This window comes from Octodon degus, unplaced genomic scaffold (genome assembly GCF_000260255.1).
Source record: "Octodon degus isolate 3935 unplaced genomic scaffold, OctDeg1.0 scaffold00005, whole genome shotgun sequence".
Taxonomy (NCBI): Eukaryota; Metazoa; Chordata; class Mammalia; order Rodentia; family Octodontidae; genus Octodon; species Octodon degus.
Window position 1 is genome coordinate 25,626,707 of NW_004524581.1, and position 16,232 is coordinate 25,642,938.

The window sequence follows — 16,232 nt, forward strand, 5'->3', positions numbered from 1 at the left end:
CATGTTGATCAATTTCAAGTTTCAACTTGATAGGGCCGTATGCCCAGATACTGGGTCAAACGTTATTCTAGATGTTTCTCTGAATGTGTTTTGTAGAGGAGACTAGCATTTAAACAGGTGAATTAGGAGGAAAGCAGGAAAGTGAAGACCTTCCTAGAGCAAATACAGACCTCCTTGAGGCAAGAGGATTTCTCACAGCCTGCGGACACCAACCGCACGTCGATAGCCTGCTGTCCACCCCCAACCGTCCAGACACTGGACTCACCAGACTTCACAACTGTCTGAGCCAGTGGCTTCAAAATAGTCCCTCTGTCTTTCCCTCCCTCCACCTCTCTCCCGCATGCTGTTGGTTCAGGTTTTGACCAATACAGTGTTTTTCTTCAGTAACATGGGCTGATCCTTCCATCCCAAGGAAGGCTATAGAGCCAAATTAGGCATGTGTTTCTATCTTGGTACATTCTTCTAAAACAGGAGATCAGAAACTGCAAATCTCTCTCAGTATACGACATGGGCTGTCCGAACCAACTTACTGAGCCCAGCCCGTGCTCTCAGAGATGCTGGACTCTGTTGTTAGGATGCTCTTGATGTCCTCAAGGCAGAAGCAGGTTGTTCTAAGCTGGACCTAGCCTGGCTCTGACCCATCCATCACTCTTCAGGTCTACTGACAATGGGCTGGTCCTGCTTCCATTCCCTGTGGAAAGGGATATACCTTCCACTGGCCAGGCCAGGACTTCTGGATTTCTATTACCCAACAGTAATGTCCAAGGATACAATAAAAGACAGCAAAGACCCATAGCTACCACAATTTCTTACCGGAAAAGTATGTAGCAATAGGCCATGAACTGGATGCACCATAGAGAGACTTCAGTGTCTTGTGGTCCTGTGGTGTGGTTGGAAGCACAAGAATATGGCATTGGAAGGGCCTGGAAATGAGGGTGGTGGTGCAGGCCTGTTATCCCAGCAGTTTGGAGGCTGAGGCAGGAGAATTATAATTTGCAGTCCTGCCTGGGCAACTTAGGGTGGTCTTGTCCCAAAGTAAAAAAATAAAAAGGGCTAGCAATATAGCTCAGAGTGAAAGCCCAGGGTTCTGTCCCCAGTGTCACTAGTGAAAAGAAGTGAGAGAGCAAGAAAGAATGAGAGAGAAGAGGAAGGGGAGGGAGATAAGAAGGAGAGGGGAGGGGAAGGGAGAGAGAGAAATGGAGAAGGGAGGCGAGGAGAAGAGAGGGGAGGGAAGGAGAAAGGAGGGGAGGAAAAAGACTGGAGGGGTGTGAGGAAAAACTTGCTTTCTAATCCTAGGTTTGCTTCTTTAGTTAAAGCATCCTTTAGCTTCTCTGCAAGTACAGATTACTAGGATTTGCCCCACAGTGCTAGCATGAGGATTGAACTAGAGACTGTTTGCTTCCCTGGATGGAGGGCCGTGATTTCCTTGTCTTCTGTTCCACCTTCACCTGGGTGCCCCGTCCCCACACACGTCACTCCTCCTTAGTATTAGCCAGTACTGAGTGCACGTAAGACAGCTCCCGTGCCCCAAGCTCCTGGCATCCCTTGCTCAGCAAGTCTCTTGCCCAGAGTTAAGAAATCTCCCCTGGCTCAGGCATAAGCACACCAAATAGGCAGTGATTGGAAAATTGCCCCTTTAAAGGCCACTGCCTTCCAAGGCAGGGGCTGCATGTTTGGGAAGCTGTCTCAGGTTGTTTGCAGTGGCTTTGAGCGTCTGCTCTGCTGCCTGGCCCACATCAAAGGCATAAGTATCTTAACCACAAAACACACAATCCTGGGACCTTGTGGGTGCGGCCCTCCCCCCCACCCCACCCCCACTGCAGGGATGGGTGCAGGCCCTATGTCTGTCTGGTCTGGTATGTGGCCCCTCCAGGGACAGCAAGGCAAACTTTGGACCAACGTCCCACACCTGGCCAGATGTGGGGTGGAATAGCACGCAAGGAGCAGAGTGCCTGAGCAAGCAGGGAGGGGGGTGGAATTCTTTCCTGACCTTCCCTGGACAGTCCCTGACTGCAGTCCAAGGTCCGGAGGCTGGAGAGAGAAGTTCACATTCCCTAACAGCCAGAGCTGCATAGGTTATTTCTGGAGCCAGAGTCTTGCACCACTGTGGTCACGTGCGAATTTCCAAAATATCCCCACGCGTAGCTGCTTGAAAGCCTTTAAAGAATTTGCTCAGGGCCAGGTGGGCCAATCATCTTCAGAACAAAATTGTATCTTGATATAGTCTTAAGATTCTTCCCAACTGGCCTGTTGGAGTAATGATGTATAAAATGCACACACACACACACACACACACACACACACACACACACACACACACCAGCCCAGGTCACACAGATCTGAATATACTGTGAGCAGTGTCAATTGACTTTTCCATGGTGCAGTGTGTGTGTGTGTGTGTGTGTGTGTGTGTGTGTACTTATACAACTGAGCAGGGACTTTAGTAAGACTAAGAGACTTGAGGAGAAGTGATAAATGTGACATGTTTCCCCATTCACTGCTTCTGTCCTTTGAAAGAAAAAAATCTTAAAAATGATAAGGTGATGATGTTAGAGGGAGCCTGTTCTTAACTATCACCGAGAAAGCAGTATGACTCATTCCATTCATGTCTTCTGGAAAGTTCTCTTCAGCTGTGTGTTCACCATCATGCATATGCAAATCATGGGGGACACCTATTTTCCTGCCCTGGGAAATGGCACAGGCCACCTACACGCTTCCCTCTTTCTCCGGGTTAATACCCATAAGCACACATTTTAACACCCTGGTGGATCTCAAAAGCACCAGTGTGCAGAGTTTTCTTGCTTCTCTGAACAGAAGAGTGAAAAAGAGAAGAAGCAAAGAAATCCTTCCCTCGTGCTTTTGTCTGTTCTACCCTGATCAGTGCTGGGCTCTGCAGTGAGTCCTGGTCATGCAAGACGAATAAAACAGGATTCCTATGCACATATAAGTCACAGCCTGCTGGACGGACCACTCAAGCAAGCTGGTCTGTGCTCAGCTCAGGATCTGTGCACATATGAAGCTTGCAGAACTACTGTGGTTAGGAGGTGAAGGCAACAGGGCTTCATCCTTGGAGGGATTCTCTGGATGGGGAAGAAGCCACCTTCCTTCCTTCCTTACTATGGATACTTTTTTGCTATTTACAAAGTATCTCCCCCAGAATGCTAATCCTTTAAAATAGCTCGCCAAAAAGGAAGGGGGAAAGGTCCTCATAGTCATATAAATTTGATAAATTATCACGTAGTTGGGCATGGTGGCACACACGTGTAATCCCAACATTCAGGAGACTTAGGCAGGAGGATATCAAGTTCAAGGCCAACCTAGAAAACTTGATCTTAGTGTTTCAAAATAAAAGATAAAGAGCTGGGGACATAGCTGAGGGCAAAAGCCATACACTCAAGCCCAGGTGTCACAAAACATAAAATGTAATTAAATTGAAATCCCTGCCTTCTACCCCAGAACTTCAGAGCATATGCTAGCACCTCAAAGGCTCTGAGAATTCCTGCAGCAAGACACCTGCCTGACTTGGCTTAACATAGTATCCCCTAAAGTTATTTCCTCAGAAGACTGGTTTATCAAATAACATCTATGACTAACTGTAACTTTAAGAAACATTGTTTAGTCTGAAGGGGACTAGGGAAAGTCTTGAAAAATAAACACAAGTGCAAAGTGATGCTGAATTGGAATTTTAATGAGGCAGAAAGATGTAATAGATAAGAAATCCTGTAATATTCCAGAGTAAGAAGCAGATTTTGCAAAGCAAATACCTGGGAACCAGGCTTAGGCCTCTGAAAATCCCTTTCTATAAGTTTATGGAAAGCCTTGGAAGCGTGGATGCTGAGTAACATTGCTAGGAGGATTTCTCTGAGACAGGTTTCTTTTCCACACCTCATAAGAGGGAGCACTAGGGCAAGGATTGGTGAGGTCACTCCAGGACCCCACTACATGCTCCCCAAACTTGTGAATAATGGACAGTGTGGGACTCCAGTCAGGAAACCTGTGACATAAGCAGATGGCGAGTTGATTTGTTGGCAGATTAAAGGAGGTCATTGCTTTGATGGGGAGGCTGGCATTCCTGAACAGGTAGGGACATGGCTTAATGCATACTTCTTGGACCATGCGCAGGAAGTGGAAGAAAGTTGGCCAGGAACTATGTTTAGATCTTATCCAAGAGAACTATCTGGAAGAATGGTTCAGCCATAGTAACAAAAACTGGAGTGAAGTGGACCACTGAAGAACCAAATGAGGTAGAGACATTGTACAAGGAAAAGAATAGACAGCCAGGAGTTTTCATTAGAAGGAACCAATTGAATGGTCTCACAAGAATGCACCAGAGAGCTCACAGGAGCAAGTAAGTGATGCTGCTGTTTTGCAACTGTACGTGTGAAATCCAGCCTTCCCTGTGCGTGAGGAATGTCCATCCCTGGCTGAGGAAGGGGATCCCCTAATCCTCTGTAAGTCCAGGAATCATTGACACAAGTGGTCATTTCACACTCTGGAAATCGGCTGGAGACTATGACAACCCAAGAGAAGTATATAAAGTGTTGAGTTTGGGGCAAGAAGTGGGATTCGTTGGTGCTTTGGGTAAAGGCAGAGTCAAATCATGGGCTACCTATGAAGACAGCAGGGTGATCTCTAGGAAGCCAAGCTTGTAGATAAGGCAAATATAATCCCTGCACTCAGGAGGCTGAGGCAGGAGGACCACTGTGAGTTGGAGACCAGCCAGGGCTACAAAGTGAGCTCAAGGCCGGCCTGAGCTGCCTAGAGAGAACCTGTCTCAAAAAGACAAAATAGATCAATACATTGCTGTGCACATACTTTGTATCTCACGTATTTATTAAGTGAAGTAAAAAGCAAACTGAAATGGAATAAGAATCTTCAAGGAAAAAACAAAATTAGAAAATTAGAATCCAAATTTGCTACAACCAATCATCTGAAATGTCCAGTTTTCAACCCAAAATTACAAGATACAAACAAAACTTGATCCATACATGAGGGAAAACAGAAATCACCTTATGCATCTTCAAATGCTGCATTTAGACTTAAAATCAATTCCTTTAAATAAACTTAAGAAAACAGTGTTTGGAGAATTAAAATAAAGAGTGACAGCAATGGATTAACAACTGGTGTCTCTCAGGACACAGAAATTATTAAAAATAGATACAAATGAAAAGTCTCAAGCTGGAAAATAAAGCTAAAAAGAAAAATCACTGCAAAGACTTCAGTAGAACATTCCAGATGGCAGAGGGAAAATGTCCATAAACTTAAGATCACCAGAAATTAACAGTCTGGCAAACAGAAAGAAGAAAAGTCAATGGACCTTCGGAGTCTTGTGGAACAATATAAATATGCCAACATTTATAATAGGAATTCCAGGAGACTAGAGATTTAAAAAGACGGGGAAAAAATTGAAAACAGAACGACGTTAAATTTCCAAAAGTTTGATAAATTTTTAAATCTATTGGTCCAAGAAGTTCAATAGAAACAAGTGGAGTAAAGAAAGAAATTAATTCCTAGACAGTCACAGTCAAGTTTATAGAATACAAAGAAAAAACTATCAAAAGAAAGAAGAACGACCCATCTCACATCGTAAGCATCAGCGTGATTAACATCTTTGCTTCTCACCTGAAAGAACAGAAGACAGAAAGTAGTGAAATCACATTCTAAGGGATAAAAATATGATTAACCAATAATTGTACATTCAGCAAAATAGTCTTCAAAAATATAGAATTATCCCCAAAGTATAGTTCTAAAGAAAATAAAAGTAGCATCTTTTTTTTTCTTTCTTTCTTTCCTTTTTTTTTTTTTTTTTTTTGTGGAACCAGGGATTGAACTCAGGCCTTTGTGCTTGCCAGGGAAGCACTTATTCCACTGAGCCATCTCCCCAGCCCAAAAGTAGCATTTTTTAAAAAGCAAAATTTGATTATATGCTGCCTACAAAAAATACCACTTAACATTCAAAGACACAAGTAGATCTAAAACAAAAGGACAGAAAACAACATACCATGTAAACAATTCTACAGGAGAACTGGAGTAGGTTTTATTCATGTCAGGTGAATATCTTCCAAAGTAGAAGTAGCATTAGAGACAAAAAAAATTTTTATCAAGATAAAATGGTCAATGTTTCAGATATGTAACCAATAATAATACAATTCCAAAATTCATAAAATAAAAAGGGCTGAAAGGGAGAATAAACAATTAAAGATTGATAGTTGAAGATTCCAGTATTCTAGTCTCAACAATTGACCATATCACTAGACAATAAATCAGCAAGGATGTATAAGTGAACAATCCTATCAACCAGCTTTACATCACCAACATTGTATGGCATGTGTGTGTGTGTGTGTGTGTGTGTGTGTGTATACACACCTGCCACGGAATGGATGTGTCCCCTCCCAAACTCAGCTGTTACCAATGAGATGGTGCTAAGAATTAGGGACTTTAGGAGACGATTAGGTCATAAGGCCTCCTCCTTTATGAAAAGAACTAGATCCTTATTAAATAATACAAACAAAAAATTCTTCATGCGACATCGGGCTGCCTTCCCCTTCTGCCTTCTACCATGTAAGAATATAGCTTCTGCTTGAAGGGCTGCAACCCTGAGGATATAGCGCACACCTTCCTGTATCTTGCTGTTGGGCTTCACAGCCTCCAGAACTGAGAGAAAATAATTGTCTACTCTTTATTGATTGCTCAGTTTCAGGGATTTGATGAAACCAACACAGACTATAACTCTGTGTGTGTGTGTGTGTGTGTGTGTGTGTGTGTGTGTGTGTGTTAGGATATGATGTGTTTTAGGGTCTTGTTGATAGTCTCAAAAAATTTGAGAAGTAGAAGTTCTTTAAAAGTGCCTGGAAGTCATTGCATTCTGCAACCATGGGGTGACTGTTCCATTATGAAATATCTTTCTCTTAAAAATTTAGATTTTTATTAGTACATATTTATAGTATATAATGACTCCATTCATCATGGGGAGTCGGTATGTATTCATTCCATGTCTAGACTAGTACACTGGGACGCTGTCCCTGGAAAACCATTATAAGACTGTGAAACAAATCTCAATAATATAAAAGGTTTGAAATCATATAAAGCACAGCGCTGGACCATAAAGGAAAATCATAAAACAATAGCAAAAAGAAATCTCCAATATTTGGCTATTAAGCCACATATTCCAAACGTCCATAGATGACAAGACTGAGCATGGGTCAGATGCCTGCCACGGTTGGGGTGTGCTTGAGCAATTCCCACAGAGGTCCTTGAGTTGGAGGCTCAGTTGAACTGAGATATTTGAGAGACGGTGAACCTTTCAGAGTGGGAGGCCTAGCTGTGGGTAATTAGACCATGAAACGTGTGCTCATGAGGACTAACGCCAGCCTTTGGGAGTCACTTCCCACATGGTGGTTGGTTGCAAAGTAAGCACACCCCAAGCGCGTGGCCCTTTCTGCATGTGGCAAGTTCTCTGCCAGTCTGTGACACAGGGTAGCCTTGCTCTGTCTGGACCCATGACGTTTGGCCTTCCCTGCCAGAACTGTGATCTAAGTTGCTCTCTCTTCTTTATATATTACCTAGCCCCAGGCACTGTGTTCTAACAACACCCAACAGACTAAGATAACCACGTTTCTCCCCAGAAGGACCTCCGTGTTCGACGTACTGCCTGTCACCAGGGATTTTTGGTTTTGACGTGTAAGCAAAAGAAACATAGCAGCCTTATTTTAAAATTTACATAGAAAGAAAAAGACTAGAATAAGCAGAATAAATTTGAAAATGTGTCTGAGCGTGGTGTGTGCCTGTAATCCCAGTGCTGGGGAGGCTGAAAACAGGAGGATCACTACGAGTCCAAGCTGTCTACACCCGTACCATGCATAACCATCATGTGGTATCCATAAGTACGCACGACTTTATAGCCCAATTAAAAAAAATTTTTAAACACTATAAAAATAGATAAGCCATGAATGGAGAAAATACCTGCAAATCATATAACTGATAAAGAACTAGTATCCAGAATAAACAAAGAACTCTTACCACTCAATAAGAAGACCAACAACCCAATTTAAAAATGGACAAGAACATATGAATGAATGTTTCACTAAAGAGGATGTGCAGTTGCACATAAGTATATGAAAAGATACTCAAGGAAACACAAGCTGAATCCACACGGAGAGACCTTTACACAATCAAAGAAGCAGGCGGTAATAAGCATTAGCAAGGATGTGGGGAAACTGGAACCTTCGCATACTGTAGATAAGAAGGTACACTCAGATAGCTCCTTTGGCAAACAATGTGGATGTTTCTTAAAGTTCGAAGTGCAAACTTTTTAGTTAACCCAGTAATTCCTCTTCTAGGAACACACCTAAGAGAAACAAAAAGATCTATCCACACAAGGATAGCTATGTGAATTTTCATTACAGCACTGTTCATAATACCTCAGACTGGAAGCCATCCAGGTGTCCAACATCCGTTGCACAGATAAATAAGCCATGATATGTCCGTGCAATAGAACAGTATTCAACAGCAAGGAGATTTCGGGTACATGACACAATATGTGGAACTTCCAAAACATTACGCCAAGTGAAGGAATCCAGACCCGTGGTACGATGCCATTTATAGGAAATATCCAGGAAAGGCAAATTTATACAGACAGAAAGCAGAACAACTGTTGCTTTGGGCTGGAGTAAAGCGTTAGCTGCAAATGGGCTTACGGAAAGTTTTTAGGGCGGTGGAAATGCTCTGGCTCAGTGAAAAGCAGGATGCTTTGTACCGCACTAGAGTTCCACTAAAGAGCGTTGTATGATACACATAATGTGAGTGAATTTTGTGGCGTATCAATTAAGCTATGTAAAATTGTGTTTTAAAAAAAACAACTTTTTATCTCTTTTTCTCACAGTTTCATTGCTTGGGAGAAGGATGAGGGGGAAGTGAGGGCAGAAAGAAAGGCCACATCCTTTCTGCCTCTGTAGGCAGTTAGAGGGCAGCCGATTTTGGTGGGAGGAAGTGGAGGGTAGAGTCAACGAAGAGATTCTCATTCAAACTACAAATTAGCTATTTTAAGGCAAGATAATACTTTGCTCCCTAACATGCTTCCAGAACTTTCCATTGATGACTCATGAACAAAAAAGTCACTGGACCTGAGTTTTTATCTCATAGTAGGAAAAAACTGGCATCCTCTCCCCAACACACCCTAGGTGTTTGAGAATAGCAAGATGCACAAGGAAAGTTAACTGTGAGATCACCACCCTTGAAACTTAATTTCTTAAGCTCCAGTTACCCAAGGATTAGAAGCAGCAACAAGACACAAATTCCGCAGCATAATTGGATGACAAGTGTTTGGGGAATGCAGACGTTTGGATGAGAAATCTGCAAAACCTGGCTTGGTGTCTTAGCTGTGTTGTTCAATCACTACGTGATTTTGGCAGTCACTTATCTTCTCTGACTTCGAATCCTTTCTGTTCAAAATAAGGACAGTATTATTTACCTGACAGGCTTATTGTAAGCAGGAAGTGGAATGCCAAATATAAAAGGACTTTGAGAGAAGACCTATCAGCCTGAGTGTATTAAGCAGGGTTCCATCAGGAGAAACGAGCCACCGTGAGTAATAGGAAATAGAAATTTATTACAGGAAAAAGGTCATGCCACCCATTAAGGCTGTCACCTCTGCATCTAGTATTAGGTCCTGATTCAGCCGGGATGGAAGGTGGACATGAAATATGGATGTGAACTGAGGGAGAACAAGATTCGGCTGCACACAGGAAGGGCTGTTGGATCCAGGGCTGTATCCATCGCCTCTAAGCTGGATTACACAGGTGACCACGGACAGCTGGCGTCTCGCGCCAAGCTCCATGTGCGTGAGTGGTTGCAGCACCTGTGCTACAACCACCTGCGGGTGTAAGAGGACAGTAACCCTCCTCCTACTGCTGAAACCTCCTGCAAACACAACCAGTCTGTAACCGGAAACTGCACAGAGAGCTCTGAGATGCAGAGTTCCAAAGGAACTAAATTGAAATACATAAAGTGAGGCCACTGCAGTCCATGTCATGAAAGCTTGACATCTATACAGATTTCTTTGAATGACACTTCATCTCCCAATAGAGACGAGAGTAAAATCACGCTTCACCTCACATGGTGCACCCGTGTCACACACCACCCAAAATACTCTAATCCTGTCTTTTCTCCGGAAAACAAAATACAAAGTTTTCTGGGCTCCTTCCTTCCTCTCTTCCTTCTTTTCTTCCTTCCCTCCTTCCCTCTTCCCCTTCTTACCTCCTTTCTTGATTTCTTTCCTCCTTCTTTCCCTTTCTTTTTCTTGTTGCTGCTGCTTCTGTTCACCTTTGGGTAATGTCCATCCCTCTTTCAGCTGAATCGCATGCATCTGATGGTGAGTGGCCTGTAACCACTGTCATCTACAGCTAGCTGTTATTAACACATCTTATTTTAGGTGTTAAAGTAATAGGAGAGAGCTGGAGGTGGAGGCACAAACATGTAATCCCAGCTCTCTGAAGGCGAGGGCAGGATTATCACCATGAGACTAAGGCCACCCTAGCCCACACAGTGAGTTTGAGGCCAGCCAGGACTGCACAGTGAAACTCTGCCTCGATGAGTTAACAAGAAATAGGAGAGAGAAAAAAATGGGAGAGATAGATTAATAAAGTCAGAGAAAAAATAAGAAAGAAACTCTCATAATTATTCCTCATTTCTGCCACTAGCTATATAATTCTAGCTGGTATTTATAGTTACTACCTTTTTTTTTCTTCTACCCATTCAATATTTTCATTGACTATACTAAATATTTTCAGCTGTCAATTTTCCTCCTAATAGGAAGCCCATCTTTTCACTACACAGGGTTCGAGACTCCCTGATTCCAGCCTTATTAGACTGTAGTAGTTTACCATTGAGTTGTACTGCAGAATGTTGGACTTGCAAGTGGTGTGCCGAGGAATCTCCTGCAGCCCACACCTACATCCTCATGACTCGGTAAACAACAGCCGGCATCCCCTAGACAGTAGCAAGCACCTTGACTGGCAGAAAAGCCCCTTTCCATGCCAGCTGCCCCCAGCTGTGAAGACAGCCCCAACATCTGGTCTGAATACACTCTTCCTCTGAAGACTAGGCCCTTTAGGCAGGAAATGCCCAGAGGCACAGGGCCAGGAAGCCGAAGTGTCACTAGTAGTAGTCATGGAAGAATACAGTCCACTTCACTTCTGTTTCTTAATCTCAGGGCCCCTGAGTCCTGACGAGGAAAGGAAATGTGCATTTTGTTAACTAAACTTATTGGTACATTTAAAATATAAATAGATCACTTTCATCACAGGGACTTTGTACCTTTGCATGAGGTATCTCAGTGATCTCAATTCCTCTTCTTTTCTATTCTCTTATCCTTCCTTCAATCCTTCTTCCCCTCCTCATTTACAAAAAAAGCTTTGTTTCTGTTTTTCCCTCTTCTGTATACTTGATATTATTAAATATGAAGAAAATGCTCACTTGGGAAAGGGAGCTAGGGGGAGGGGAAATGAAATAAAGGAAAAGAAAAAAAGAGCAAATAGAAAAGGTACTTGAATCCATCAGGGTTCCCCAGAGAAATGGGAACCATAGGGTGTATGTAGACATGTAAGCAATTAGTTGTGGGAGTTGGCTCCTGTAAGTACGGAGGCTGAGAAGTGCCACAATTTGCTGTTCTCAAGCTGGAGGCCTGGTGGAGTCGATGATGTAACTCAGTCCTGACCCAGAGAAACTGATGCTATAAATCTTAGAGCCTGAAGGTCCAAGAACCAGAAGCTCTGTTGTCATAGGATGGGAAACAATAGATGTCTTAGCTCAAAAAGGGAGAGAATTTTCCCACCCTCCACCTTTTGGCTGTACCCAGATTCTTAGTATCCCTATGATGTCTGTCCACACTGGGGAGGGTAGACTTTTTATTCAGTCAACTCATTCATATGCTAATCTCCTCCAGAGCCACCCTCCCAGGCATATACCCAGCAAAATCAAAATGAAGGACTCCTTGTTTAGAAATATTTAAGAATTTCAAGATACTTACAACAACAAAGTAGTAAAGAAAACCCAGTGTCCCGGGCAGCACAAGCCCTGAGGTCATGCGAGTCACACGTGCATAAAGCTAGGCCCAGGCGGGGCAACAGGTCTTGGCACCTTGGCCTCTTGTTTGTGCCACTTACTCAGACCTCAGGACCTGCGGAGCCCAGCTGTATGCACACCACATTACACTGGGTGGTGGGGTGAGTCGTGCATACCCAACTTTGTGGTTTAATGTGTCCCAGTTTCCCAGTTCCCACAGCAATCTGGAGGCCCCTGTTCAAGTGTTCAGCCTCTGTATGGGCCCAGCTTCAAGCCAATATTGTCTCTCCAAGGAGGGTAGTTATCCATATAGAGTGGGCTTAACTTCTACCCATTGAGGGCCAACAGTGACTTCATGGGGCAGTTAATAGGCCGCAGACATGTCAAACCCCACTGGCTGTGGCGGCTCATGGGGTCCAAGTTGCAAAGCCACGTGTACAGCAACCCGTACCTGCTGAGGTATTTTCTGTTGTTCTGGGTCCCACACGAAACTTTGTAAGAATAAGAAATTGCACAAGTTTTATTCTGTAGACATGGGTCATAAGTGTGCCCATGCTGTCAATTATCTCTACAAATATTTGAGAGTAATGTACTGATGGTCATAAAATCTTCAGAAGATGGGCATAAAGATCAAATGAGATGGCACTGGCCAAGTCCCCAAAGAGGTTCTGTGTCCCCAGATCAGGTCCAGCAAAGATGGAGAAGATATTTTCTGCATTTATTGAAGCAGCAGAAAGGTGCCCACATAGACAACGAAACTATCTTAAGCCCTGGCTGTTTCCTTTTTCTTTTGAAGAGTGGGTGGATGTTAAGACAAACAGACTAATGAGGTATATGTTAGCAGGGCCACAAAAGCAAAACAGTCAGATTTCCCAACACGACACCAAGTTTAGGCTTGGCATGGGGAGGATTAGCAGGGAAGCCCAGTGGTCAGCCTGCTTCTCACGCTCTGGGGTCTGGGTTTTTTAAGCCACCAGCCTCTCGGGGAGCCTAGTGGGAGAGCTTCTGAGAGGGTCTCCACCCTGGAGGCAACGGGTGGGGACAGTGAGATTCCCTCTCCAGGCCCTAAGTGAAGAGCAAAGACACCACAGACACTTAAGCAATTAGGGAATAATTTAAAGCAAATGTGTGCTGGAGTCCACAAGGGCGAAGGCTTGCCTCTGTGTGTGTAGTTCAGTGGAAACACAATATTCATGTGCTCTGTCTTCACTGGGGGAAGAGTCCCAGCCCCCATGCGTGCACACATGCACATATGCATGCACACACAGAAAGACCCTCTTATTATTTTATTTGTTGTTCCAAAGAAGTCTCTAGCCCCACTGGAACTACCCTCAAACAAAATTCCCAGTGAATCAGCTAAATAAGTTTTGGCTCCGTATCACAGAAAATCCAAAAGAACAGTAGCAGAAATAAAAGAGGGTGGTTTTGTTTGCTTGTTTGGTTGGATCTGGGGAACTAGGGGCTAGTGATGCTGAAGATGAAACCAAGCCTTGCACGTGTGGGGCAAGTGCTCTACCTCTGAGCTACATCCATCCCAAGCCAACTCATTTATTCCTCGTTCAGGTATGAGAAGTCTCTAGGTAGGGAGCCCAAGGCTGTGGTTTTGAGGGTGTGAGATTATACCCATAAGTACCTAAGATAAAACTGAACTATTGAGGCCGGGGAGATGGCTCAGTGGAATAAGTGCTTCCCTGGCAAGCGCAAGGGCCTGAGTTCAATTTCCAGTTCCACCAAAAAACAAAATAAAACAAAACAAAACAAAAAACTGAACAGGCACATGACTCTGACCTTGAACTTCCATCAGGTAAAGAAAGAGGAAGGCAGCTGCCCCAAAGTGCCTATACTGTTTTTCATTCATTTATCCTATATAATATTTGTGGAGTGGTCATTATGTGCTGGGCACTATGCTGGATATTGAGGCTTAGTGTGACAAGCAGCTATGGTCACCCTTTGGCAGAGGAGATAGCTCAGCACTCTAAGCACCTGCCTAGCAAGCACCAGGACCCGGGGTTCAATCCCCGGTACTGCATGCCCTGCGCCAAGCCAACCATCAAAACCAGGGGTGGTGGCACAGGCCTGTAATCCCAGAGCTGGGGAGACTGAGACAGGAGGAGTCCCAGTCCAAGCTGCATAGTGAGACCCTGTACCAAATAAATAAAAGAGGAAGGAAGCCTAGCAGGAAGATCCGCTTAACACAGGATGCATCGCTCAGAACACAGCTAGAAATCCACGAAATGGACAAGGCGGGGCCTACATAGAGAACGTCTCAGGCCAGCTGCTGCCTCCAAAAGCAAGTAGAACTAATGGCTGGGATGGGCTTCATTTCAGGCTAAGCGGCAAGTGAAGAGATTAGGACTCAGGTTCTCGGAGGCCCAGGCCAGGCCCTTAGTCCACACAGCTAATGACAAGGAAGCAGACCGATTTGGAACATCTGTTCAGGTTAGGGAGTGCAGGATACTGTTCCTGAAAGCTCAAGGTTAATGTGTGGCAAAGAACCCACAGGTGGTCCTCTGAGGACCACCAAGGTCACAAAAGGACCACGTTATACTCCCCAGACCTAAACAGCACAGTTTACAGTCAGCGCAGGGGTAATGACATCTCCCCATCCAGTTGTGTTCTGTTCTGAAGGAGTCCGAGTGCTCCTTGGAGACACTAGACAGAGCCCTGTGGGCCTGAGGGTCTCTGAGTTCAAAGGCCACCACTGTGAAAGACCCTAAGGTGGGGCCCAGAAGGAGGAAGAGGAGCCAAGTGCTGTTGCAGGCCTGAGCCCCAGCAAGGGGCCACCGCGGGTAAATCTCAGCAGAACACATCTGGAGAGGACAGGATGACACAGAGGCCAACTGGAAAGCTGACAAATTGACTGCCTTATGCTCATTCATGGTTTCAAATAATCAAATAACTCAAACCCAGGTAGACAGTCTTAATCCCCAGAAATAACTCGCTTTATAAATCACCCCCCAGAAAACTGTTTCTCTCTTGCCCCTTCCATCGGGTCTCCCTTTTATGAGCAGAGGGAGGTCATTCCTCACAGATTAAAAATAAGCCTTCCCCTAACAAGTCAAATCATCTGTGGTCAGCACTTTAACAGCTAGAATCTGAACTTTGTCACAGGGCCTTAACAAAGCCCTTTTTAGACAGTGTGGCATCCTGATCTGTGTCCTTTACCACGACCAGAAGACTAGGTCTTATGACAGCTGTGACCTTCCTTGCAAAGGTGGCAACGCGGGGTCCTACCATTCTTATCTTAATGTGCCTCCTATCCCCAATATGTCTATAAGAAAAGGTACAGAGTTACTATCATTGGGCTCCCCAGTTCTCTTTATTCCCCTCTGTTTAGCCCAAATTATTATTATTTTTTATTATTATTATTTTTTGGGGGGGTACCAATAATCAAATTCAGGACCTTGCTCTTGCCAGGCAGGCACTTATGCCGCTGACCTATCGCCCTGGCACTGCCCAACTTAATTTTGAAGTTACGGGAAAAAAATGGATACATGTTGGGGAAGAAAAAAATGGGGAAAGCAACCAAGAAGATGGGTTATAGCTGAGCTAGTATGGTATTAATCTCCTTGTGGAATTTTTCACCACAACTGTGTCTCTGTCAAAGTTGGACAAGCAGAGCCTTTTTACCAAGATGGCGCCGAAAGCAAAGAAGGAAGCCCCTGCCCCTCCCAAAGCTGAAGCCAAAGCAAAAGCTTTGAAGGCCAAAAAGGCCGTGCTGAAAGGCATCCACAGCCACAAAAAGAAGAAGATACAAACGTCGCCCACCTTCCGCCATCCCAAGACGCTCCGGCTCCGGAGGCAGCCCAAATACCCTTGGAAGAGCGCCCCCAGGAGAAACAAGCCTGACCACTATGCCATCATCAAGTTCCCCCTGACCACAGAGTCCGCCATGAAGAAGATTGAAGACAACAACACACTCGTGTTCATTGTGGATGTCAAAGCCAATAAGCACCAAATCAAACAGGCTGTAAAGAAGCTTTATGACATCGATGTTGCCAAGGTCAATACCCTAATCAGGCCTGATGGAGAGAAGAAGGCATATGGTCGACTGGCTCCTGATTATGATGCATTGGATGTTGCCAACAAAATTGGGATCATCTAAACTGAGTCCAGCTGGCTAATTCTAAATATATACTTTTTTCTCAGTAAAAAAAAAAAAAAAAAAAAAA